The sequence below is a fragment of the Ranitomeya variabilis genome, chromosome 6 (assembly GCF_051348905.1).
Source record: "Ranitomeya variabilis isolate aRanVar5 chromosome 6, aRanVar5.hap1, whole genome shotgun sequence".
NCBI classification, from domain to species: Eukaryota; Metazoa; Chordata; class Amphibia; order Anura; family Dendrobatidae; genus Ranitomeya; species Ranitomeya variabilis.
Genome location: NC_135237.1, coordinates 343224359 through 343236608, shown reverse-complemented (window position 1 = coordinate 343236608; position 12250 = coordinate 343224359).

Genomic DNA, 12250 nt, shown 5'->3' with positions numbered 1-12250 from the left:
AATCAGGAATGCATCTAGTGCGACGGGGTTCCCTACTGCAGTTATGGAGCAGAAGGTGTCCACCTTCCGGTTCAGATTGTTCGCCAACAGATCTATATCTGGTGTCCCCTATCTCACTGAGATTTGATTGAACACTGATTGGTTTAACTCCCATTCTCCCTGTCTCAGACTAGACCGACTCAGGAAGTCTGCCTTGTAATTGTTTACCCCTATTATGTGAAGGGCTGACAAGTACCCCAGGTTGTCCTCGGCTAGTTGGCAGATTGATTTTGTTACTTCCATTAGTGACTGAGATTGGGTACCCCCTTGGTGAGTTAAATAGGCTACCACTACCCGGTTGTCTGAGAAGATCCTGACATGAGGTGAGTGAAGGGAGTTCAGGAATTTTAAGAGTGCAAATTTCACTGCGAGTAGCTCTTTCATATTGGAAGATACTGTTCTCAGGTCGTCTGACCAGACCCCCTGTGCTATAAGATCATTCAGATGTGCCCATGGGACGCCTCGGGTCAAATTGCTAATCTTCACCCACCACTCTAGTGAGAGTGCTGTGTTTGATGATAAACTGATCTGACCTTCTAAATTTCCTTCTAGTGAAATTTCCTCTGACAAGATCTGCTATTGGAGTTCCCTCGTGTGTAACTGAGCCCATTGAACTGCGGGGATGCATGCTGTCATGGACCCCAGGAGGGACATTGCGTCTCGTAAAGATATGGAGGGGAGATCCCTTGCTTGAGACACCAACCCTACCATTTTTTGAATTTTTTCTAAGGGTAGATGACACTTTTGATGGACACAATCTAGTGTGATGCCCAGGTATTCCTGTACCTAGCTTGGCACTAATTTGGACTTTAAGTTCAGAAGCCAGCACAAGTCTTTTAAGGAACACATGACCTTCTCTAACTGAGTTTTGCAATGTTGAGGGGAGTTGCCAATTACCAGAAAGTCATCTAGATATGGAACGATTAGTGTCTTGCTCTCTTACAGTGTATTCGGCCCCCTGGAACTTTTCAAACTTTTCCTACATATCATGCTTTAAACATAAAGATACCAAATGTAAATTATTGGTGAAGAATCAACAACAAGTGGAACACAATTGTGAAGTTGAACGAAATTTATTGGTTATTTTAAATTTTTGTGGAAATTCAAAAACTGAAAAGTGGGGCGTGCAATATTATTCGGTCCCTTTAACTTAGTACTTGCGCCACCTTTTGCTGAGATTACAGCTGCAAGTCACTTGGGGTATGTCTATCAGTTTTGTACATCGAGAAACTGAAATTCTTGCCCATTCTTCCTTGGCAAACAGCTCGCACTCAGTGAGGTTTGATGGAGATCGTTTGTGAACAGCAGTTTTCAGCTTTTTCCACAGATTCTCGATTGGATTGAGGTCTGGACTTTGACTTGGCCATTCTAACACCTGGATACGTTTATTTGTGAACCATTCTATTGTAGATTTTGCTTTGTTTGGGATCATTGTCTTGTTGTAAGACAAATCTCCATCCCAGGCTCAGGTCTTTTGCAGACTCCAACAGGTTTTCTTCAAGAATGGTCCTGTATTTGGCTCCATCCATCTTCCCATCAATTTTAACCATCTTCCCTGTCCCTGCTGAAGAAAAGCAGGCCCAAACCATGATGCTGCCACCACCATGTTTGACAGTGGGGATGGTGTGTTCAGGGTAATAAGCTGTTGCATTTACGCCAAACATATCGTTTGGCATTGTTGCCAAAAAGTTCGATTTTGGTTTCATCTGACCAGAGCACCTTCTTCCACATGTTTGGTGCGTCTCCCAGGTGGCTTGTTGCAAGCTTTAAACGACACTTTTTATGGATAGCTTTGAGAAATGGCTTTCTTTTTGCCACTCTCCCATAAAGTCCAGATTTGTGCAGTGTGCGACTGATTGTTGTCCTATGGACAGACTGTCCCACCTCAGCTGTAGATCTCTGCAGTTCATCCAGAGTGATCATGGGCCTCTTGGCTGCATCTCTGATCTGTCTTCTCCTTGTTTGTGATGAAAGTTTAGAGAGATGGCCGGGTCTTGGTAGATTTGCTGGGTATGATACTCTTTATACTTCCATTTCAATATGATCGATTGCACAGTGCTCCTTGGGATGTTTACAGTTTTGGAAATCATTTTGTATCCAAATCCGGCTTTAAACTTCTCCACAACAGTATCACGGACCTGCCTGTTGTGCTCCTTGGTCATCATGATGCTCTCTGTGCTTCAAACAGAACCCTGAGACTATCACAGAGCAGGTGCATTTATACGGAGACTGGATTACACACAGGTGGATTATATTTGTCATCATTCGGCATTTAGGACAACATTGGATCATTCAGAGATCCACAATAAACTTCTGGAGTGAGTTTGCTGCACTGAAAGTAAAGGGACCGAATAATATTGCACGCCCCACTATTCAGTTTTTGAATTTCCACAAAAATTTAAAATAACCAATAAATTTCTTTCAACTTCACAATTGTGTTGCACTTGTTGTTGATTCTTCACCAAAATTTTACATTTGGTATCTTTATGTTTGAAGCATGATATGTGGGAAAAGGTTGAAAAGTTCCAAGGAGCCGAATACTTTCGCAAGGCACTGTAGGTGTGCCATAACTTCTGTCACTAGTTTGGTGAACACTCGAGGGGCTATGGCCAGTCCAAAGGGAAGAACTGCACATTGGTAATGTCTTATTACTCCCTTGATTTGGACTGGTACCCTGAGAAATTTTTGGTAGTCTCTGTGGATGGGGACGTGATATGTGTCCTTTAGATCTAGCACAGCCATAAAACAGAGCGGAAACAACATTTTTACTGCTGTTTTTATTGTCTCCATTTTGAATGGCTGCACTATTAGGAGTTTGTTGGGACTAAGTTTATAATTGTCCTGTAGGACCCATCCGGTTTCTTTCTGAGGAAAAGGGGGGAATAAAACCCTTTCCCTCTTTCTTGGAGGGGAACCTCCAGAAGAACTCCCTTCCCCAACAGTCCCGTAACCTCTTGTTCCAGAGCTAGTTGTTCCTCTGTTGAGGATCTCCGAGATGTTATCATGAAGGATGGTTGAGGGAGGGTGTGGAATTTGAGCTTTAGTCCCAATTTAATTATGTCCAGTTTCCAGGAACTGTTGGTTATTTTCTCCCAGGCTGAGAAAGAGGGACAACCTTCCCCCCACCTGGGGCAAGAGTTCACTGGGAGGGTTTTATGTTATCAGTGGGAAAAATATATCCGGCACTCAAATATAGATGCAAATAGAATTTATTATTAATGCAATCCCAGATTTAAAGTAACGTTTCGGTCCGTAACATAGACCTTCTTCAGACTGGAATTGAAAAAGTAAACAAACAATAAGAAATAATATATATACATGCCTCATACAGATACGACATCATGACAAATAGTAAATTCAAAACATGATACTAGAGGTGGCTATAAACACATAATCAGAATACACGATCCTTATACTGATATTCGTCTGTGTGGCTCACATCCTCATAGAAATATGTGTCATTTATCCATTCCATGGCGTAGAAATTAACATAAAATAGAATATAAACATAAACATGAATAGGAAACAAATGCTACCTTACAGGCAGATATACATTAACCCTATGTAGCTGGAATCCTGAGCAGCAATGAAAAAGAACTTATATGAAAAAGTATATATGGAAAATATGGGGACAATCAACAAGCTATGCTGTCCTGTTGCATATATTAGTGTATAACTGTAATGCCATTTTGGCTCAAGGTTCCTTACAAAGGGAACAACTTGTGGTGATATTGAAAAATAGCTATATTGCATATGATGTGTGGTCACAGACATATGGGTCGCATGTCATATACAGACAAAATTAAGAAAAAAAGTCTCAATGCAGCGAGGCCAAAGTCACTACGGCAAAAAGAAGTCTACAAGAAAAAATCGTATAGGGGTATGCATGAGAAAAATGAAAGAATAAGAAAATATGTAAAATTTGAGAAAAAATATAAAATAAACATACAACTAAATATGAGTATGAAAAGGAAAAAAAATGATGGTGGATGAAAAATATATATATATATAAAAAATGATAATATAACCAAAGTGCAATGTCCACAGAAAAACTGACAGTGCCTGCGTCTCCAATAGAGGCAGGAATAATGCATATAGATAAGGACCGTAATGTGAAAGAAGGAATATTACCGGATTGCTGTGGAAGGTGAGAGTCCTGTACAAACAGCGCGTAGTAATGGATATGCTCCTGCAAAGAAAGGCGCTAATGGTATAGGAGAAGCGGCGGCTTTAAAAGCAGTGTCCTCATGGCCGTGGTGACTGAAAGAGGCGCGCAGCTGGGAGCGGAAATGGCGTGGCGACATGCGGCGTCCTGTGCTGGTGAGTGCGCATGTCAGAGAACAGAGTGACAGGCTGGGGCGCATAGGAAGTGACGTCCCTGTGAGAGGATGATCGCTGTGTGTACCGCCTATACTGATGGGCGGTGCCAAAGGTGGAACGCACAGTTGGAGCGCACAACGTGTGAAGATCTAGTGCGCATGTCCTAAAGGCGCTGGAGTGCAGGACAGTGACAGCAACTATGAATAAAGAGAAAAAAATAATTAATGGAAAAAGGAACGTCAACTAAACAGTAAATGGAATAATAATAATGTGGGAAAAGGTAAAAAATAAAAAGGGGGGAAAAAATAATGCTGGTAAAACCAAAAATGAAATATAATGTATAAAATGAAAATACGAAGTAGAGAAAAGGGGTAAAAATAGAACTAAAAAATAGAAAAAAAGAAAGAAAACATGAACTAAACCTAAATATGTAAAAAAATAGGAACAATAGTAACGAAAAAGAGGAACAATAAAAAATAATAAAAAAACAAAAAGATAAAATATGAATAAAAAAGAAGAAACAAAATAATGAAAAATAGGTAGTAAAAAAAGGGGGGGGGAATAAGAAAAAAAGGGAAACCATACCCCTTCCGTAGGATAATCAATTACGTGACTGGGCAAACTGCAAGAGAGGGAATAAGATTTAATATACATATACTAATACATATACGGTAAATGGCTCTATAAACTCATAATGTCATATTCCCTGTTCAATCCTTTTGGTTCCATGCTTTGTAAATGATGTATCCAGAAAGCCTCCCTAAGTTTGAGTCGTTTGACCTGGTTACCTCCTCGTCTATTGGCATGAACCTGTTCCAATACTAAGAACCTTAGTTGTGCTATAGAATGTCCTGCAGAACGGAAATGATGTGGGATGGGGAGATAATCTTTCCCACATCGTATGTCAGATTTATGGTGAGAAATGCGATCCTTCACCTTCTGTGTGGTCTCTCCTACATATATTTTGCCGCAAGGGCATTTAATTGCGTAAACGACAAACTGGGAATCACAAGTAAAAAAATCTCTTATGGGAATATCAATACCCGTGAGTGGATGGGAAATTTTGGAGCCCTTAAGTACATTTGCACATTGTGCACATTGTAAACAGGGAAATGTGCCCTTTCTTTGAGTGTGTAAAAAGGTTTGTTTTGGTACCTTCTGGATAGATCCAATGTCTGCTCTCACTAACTCTAAAATAACTCTGATCTTAGATTCTATTGACTTACTAGGATTATGCGGTAATGGTAAATAAACCGTTCTGTTGTTTAATTGTGTAAGGATTTCATCCCTGTACATGGTATGATCCATGATGACAGTAGCACCCCCTTTGTCTGCCGGTTTTATAATTATGTCTTTATCAGACATGAGGGATTGGAGTGCCCTACGTTCGTTGTAGTCTAAATTTTCCTGGAAAGCAAGTTCACCTCTAGTGACCTGTTTAGAGAATTTTTCTACCTCTTTACCTATTAGTGCAATAAATGTTTCTACAGGTGGACTATTCTGGGGTGGATTAAAATGACTAGGAAGTCTAAGGCCTAGACTGGACAGGTTAATAGGTGTAATTCTGGTACAATCTCGTTCTGTTGTAGTAGTAGGAGGAGCCTGATTATGAAAAAATGTTTTTAATCTTAGACTTCTGTAAAACCTCTGTAGGTCAAGATCAAGTTGGAATGTGTTAAATTTATAGGTAGGGCAAAAGGATAGTCCTTTTTGCAATAAACGTAATTGTGTATGATTAAGAGACTTCGAGGAAATATTAACCACTAAATTGGTAGAACTACCTGCGATCGCGTGTTCATCGTGTGACGATTGATTTCTGAGGCATTGACCGCCCCTCCTCGTCCTTTTCTTTGGTTGTTCCTCCTGCCTGTGCCTAAAAAAGGAACCCTGTAGGAATCTGTTCTTTCGTTGTCCGAACTGGATGCTGATGAACCCTCGAATCTTGGTCCTCTGTAATTGTATCTGTAGGAGGTGGTGGAGCCCCGCCATTTATACACCCTATTCTGTAGGTAGTCCTGTGTATCACGAATAAATTTCTGTCGTTTCCTCTTCTCTGTTTCCAGTCGATAAGATTCCAAATTATCCTTCAGGCGAGATTTAATGGAATCAAATTCCTCTTTTGAAGATGTATCCTTAAGTTGAATTTCAATGGTTTGTAGTTTGTCCTGGCTGGTTTTTACTTCCTTATGTAGATAATCAAGAGTCAAAGTCATCAAATCTAGGGAGCACTTATTGAGAATCTGTTCAAAACGTAGGCAAAAATCGGTGTTATCCTGGAATAAAGTGGGACGTAACGAAACCCTTAGTCCTCTCGGGATCCGTTGGGTCTTGATGTACTCCGCTATAGTTGCACTATGTAGTTCAAGGCCAGTCAAATGTCGAGATTCCCTCTCCAAATCCCGTGACTTGAACTCGTTGCTTGATACCTGTAGAAAGTCACTTGACGTGGAGACTTGAGAAACTATATTGGCCACCTCAGTATCATTATATGAAAAGCCCGTGGCGGACATAATAAAGTAAAAAAATTAGGCTTGCAGGTGCTCGTGTAAAGGTATAGTCATATAAAAAGGTAATACACGTCACTCTGCAATGGAGATAGGTGCACGGAAAGGGGTACCACTCCCTTACATAAATAGGAAAAATATATCCGGCACTCAAATATAGATGCAAATAGAATTTATTATTAATGCAATCCCAGATTTAAAGTAACGTTTCGGTCCGTAACATAGACCTTCTTCAGACTGGAATTGAAAAAGTAAACAAACAATAAGAAATAATATATATACATGCCTCATACAGATACGACATCATGACAAATAGTAAATTCAAAACATGATACTAGAGGTGGCTATAAACACATAATCAGAATACACGATCCTTATACTGATATTCGTCTGTGTGGCTCACATCCTCATAGAAATATGTGTCATTTATCCATTCCATGGCGTAGAAATTAACATAAAATAGAATATAAACATAAACATGAATAGGAAACAAATGCTACCTTACAGGCAGATATACATTAACCCTATGTAGCTGGAATCCTGAGCAGCAATGAAAAAGAACTTATATGAAAAAGTATATATGGAAAATATGGGGACAATCAACAAGCTATGCTGTCCTGTTGCATATATTAGTGTATAACTGTAATGCCATTTTGGCTCAAGGTTCCTTACAAAGGGAACAACTTGTGGTGATATTGAAAAATAGCTATATTGCATATGATGTGTGGTCACAGACATATGGGTCGCATGTCATATACAGACAAAATTAAGAAAAAAAGTCTCAATGCAGCGAGGCCAAAGTCACTACGGCAAAAAGAAGTCTACAAGAAAAAATCGTATAGGGGTATGCATGAGAAAAATGAAAGAATAAGAAAATATGTAAAATTTGAGAAAAAATATAAAATAAACATACAACTAAATATGAGTATGAAAAGGAAAAAAAATGATGGTGGATGAAAAATATATATATATATAAAAAATGATAATATAACCAAAGTGCAATGTCCACAGAAAAACTGACAGTGCCTGCGTCTCCAATAGAGGCAGGAATAATGCATATAGATAAGGACCGTAATGTGAAAGAAGGAATATTACCGGATTGCTGTGGAAGGTGAGAGTCCTGTACAAACAGCGCGTAGTAATGGATATGCTCCTGCAAAGAAAGGCGCTAATGGTATAGGAGAAGCGGCGGCTTTAAAAGCAGTGTCCTCATGGCCGTGGTGACTGAAAGAGGCGCGCAGCTGGGAGCGGAAATGGCGTGGCGACATGCGGCGTCCTGTGCTGGTGAGTGCGCATGTCAGAGAACAGAGTGACAGGCTGGGGCGCATAGGAAGTGACGTCCCTGTGAGAGGATGATCGCTGTGTGTACCGCCTATACTGATGGGCGGTGCCAAAGGTGGAACGCACAGTTGGAGCGCACAACGTGTGAAGATCTAGTGCGCATGTCCTAAAGGCGCTGGAGTGCAGGACAGTGACAGCAACTATGAATAAAGAGAAAAAAATAATTAATGGAAAAAGGAACGTCAACTAAACAGTAAATGGAATAATAATAATGTGGGAAAAGGTAAAAAATAAAAAGGGGGGAAAAAATAATGCTGGTAAAACCAAAAATGAAATATAATGTATAAAATGAAAATACGAAGTAGAGAAAAGGGGTAAAAATAGAACTAAAAAATAGAAAAAAAGAAAGAAAACATGAACTAAACCTAAATATGTAAAAAAATAGGAACAATAGTAACGAAAAAGAGGAACAATAAAAAATAATAAAAAAACAAAAAGATAAAATATGAATAAAAAAGAAGAAACAAAATAATGAAAAATAGGTAGTAAAAAAAGGGGGGGGGAATAAGAAAAAAAGGGAAACCATACCCCTTCCGTAGGATAATCAATTACGTGACTGGGCAAACTGCAAGAGAGGGAATAAGATTTAATATACATATACTAATACATATACGGTAAATGGCTCTATAAACTCATAATGTCATATTCCCTGTTCAATCCTTTTGGTTCCATGCTTTGTAAATGATGTATCCAGAAAGCCTCCCTAAGTTTGAGTCGTTTGACCTGGTTACCTCCTCGTCTATTGGCATGAACCTGTTCCAATACTAAGAACCTTAGTTGTGCTATAGAATGTCCTGCAGAACGGAAATGATGTGGGATGGGGAGATAATCTTTCCCACATCGTATGTCAGATTTATGGTGAGAAATGCGATCCTTCACCTTCTGTGTGGTCTCTCCTACATATATTTTGCCGCAAGGGCATTTAATTGCGTAAACGACAAACTGGGAATCACAAGTAAAAAAATCTCTTATGGGAATATCAATACCCGTGAGTGGATGGGAAATTTTGGAGCCCTTAAGTACATTTGCACATTGTGCACATTGTAAACAGGGAAATGTGCCCTTTCTTTGAGTGTGTAAAAAGGTTTGTTTTGGTACCTTCTGGATAGATCCAATGTCTGCTCTCACTAACTCTAAAATAACTCTGATCTTAGATTCTATTGACTTACTAGGATTATGCGGTAATGGTAAATAAACCGTTCTGTTGTTTAATTGTGTAAGGATTTCATCCCTGTACATGGTATGATCCATGATGACAGTAGCACCCCCTTTGTCTGCCGGTTTTATAATTATGTCTTTATCAGACATGAGGGATTGGAGTGCCCTACGTTCGTTGTAGTCTAAATTTTCCTGGAAAGCAAGTTCACCTCTAGTGACCTGTTTAGAGAATTTTTCTACCTCTTTACCTATTAGTGCAATAAATGTTTCTACAGGTGGACTATTCTGGGGTGGATTAAAATGACTAGGAAGTCTAAGGCCTAGACTGGACAGGTTAATAGGTGTAATTCTGGTACAATCTCGTTCTGTTGTAGTAGTAGGAGGAGCCTGATTATGAAAAAATGTTTTTAATCTTAGACTTCTGTAAAACCTCTGTAGGTCAAGATCAAGTTGGAATGTGTTAAATTTATAGGTAGGGCAAAAGGATAGTCCTTTTTGCAATAAACGTAATTGTGTATGATTAAGAGACTTCGAGGAAATATTAACCACTAAATTGGTAGAACTACCTGCGATCGCGTGTTCATCGTGTGACGATTGATTTCTGAGGCATTGACCGCCCCTCCTCGTCCTTTTCTTTGGTTGTTCCTCCTGCCTGTGCCTAAAAAAGGAACCCTGTAGGAATCTGTTCTTTCGTTGTCCGAACTGGATGCTGATGAACCCTCGAATCTTGGTCCTCTGTAATTGTATCTGTAGGAGGTGGTGGAGCCCCGCCATTTATACACCCTATTCTGTAGGTAGTCCTGTGTATCACGAATAAATTTCTGTCGTTTCCTCTTCTCTGTTTCCAGTCGATAAGATTCCAAATTATCCTTCAGGCGAGATTTAATGGAATCAAATTCCTCTTTTGAAGATGTATCCTTAAGTTGAATTTCAATGGTTTGTAGTTTGTCCTGGCTGGTTTTTACTTCCTTATGTAGATAATCAAGAGTCAAAGTCATCAAATCTAGGGAGCACTTATTGAGAATCTGTTCAAAACGTAGGCAAAAATCGGTGTTATCCTGGAATAAAGTGGGACGTAACGAAACCCTTAGTCCTCTCGGGATCCGTTGGGTCTTGATGTACTCCGCTATAGTTGCACTATGTAGTTCAAGGCCAGTCAAATGTCGAGATTCCCTCTCCAAATCCCGTGACTTGAACTCGTTGCTTGATACCTGTAGAAAGTCACTTGACGTGGAGACTTGAGAAACTATATTGGCCACCTCAGTATCATTATATGAAAAGCCCGTGGCGGACATAATAAAGTAAAAAAATTAGGCTTGCAGGTGCTCGTGTAAAGGTATAGTCATATAAAAAGGTAATACACGTCACTCTGCAATGGAGATAGGTGCACGGAAAGGGGTACCACTCCCTTACATAAATAGGAAAAATATATCCGGCACTCAAATATAGATGCAAATAGAATTTATTATTAATGCAATCCCAGATTTAAAGTAACGTTTCGGTCCGTAACATAGACCTTCTTCAGACTGGAATTGAAAAAGTAAACAAACAATAAGAAATAATATATATACATGCCTCATACAGATACGACATCATGACAAATAGTAAATTCAAAACATGATACTAGAGGTGGCTATAAACACATAATCAGAATACACGATCCTTATACTGATATTCGTCTGTGTGGCTCACATCCTCATAGAAATATGTGTCATTTATCCATTCCATGGCGTAGAAATTTTATACATTATACATTATACATTATACATTATACATTTTATACATTATATTTCATTTTTGGTTTTACCAGCATTATTTTTTCCCCCCTTTTTATTTTTTACCTTTTCCCACATTATTATTATTCCATTTACTGTTTAGTTGACGTTCCTTTTTCCATTAATTATTTTTTTCTCTTTATTCATAGTTGCTGTCACTGTCCTGCACTCCAGCGCCTTTAGGACATGCGCACTAGATCTTCACACGTTGTGCGCTCCAACTGTGCGTTCCACCTTTGGCACCGCCCATCAGTATAGGCGGTACACACAGCGATCATCCTCTCACAGGGACGTCACTTCCTATGCGCCCCAGCCTGTCACTCTGTTCTCTGACATGCGCACTCACCAGCACAGGACGCCGCATGTCGCCACGCCATTTCCGCTCCCAGCTGCGCGCCTCTTTCAGTCACCACGGCCATGAGGACACTGCTTTTAAAGCCGCCGCTTCTCCTATACCATTAGCGCCTTTCTTTGCAGGAGCATATCCATTACTACGCGCTGTTTGTACAGGACTCTCACCTTCCACAGCAATCCGGTAATATTCCTTCTTTCACATTACGGTCCTTATCTATATGCATTATTCCTGCCTCTATTGGAGACGCAGGCACTGTCAGTTTTTCTGTGGACATTGCACTTTGGTTATATTATCATTTTTTATATATATATATATTTTTCATCCACCATCATTTTTTTTCCTTTTCATACTCATATTTAGTTGTATGTTTATTTTATATTTTTTCTCAAATTTTACATATTTTCTTATTCTTTCATTTTTCTCATGCATACCCCTATACGATTTTTTCTTGTAGACTTCTTTTTGCCGTAGTGACTTTGGCCTCGCTGCATTGAGACTTTTTTTCTTAATTTTGTCTGTATATGACATGCGACCCATATGTCTGTGACCACACATCATATGCAATATAGCTATTTTTCAATATCACCACAAGTTGTTCCCTTTGTAAGGAACCTTGAGCCAAAATGGCATTACAGTTATACACTAATATATGCAACAGGACAGCATAGCTTGTTGATTGTCCCCATATTTTCCATATATACTTTTTCATATAAGTTCTTTTTCATTGCTGCTCAGGATTCCAGCTACATAGGGTTAAT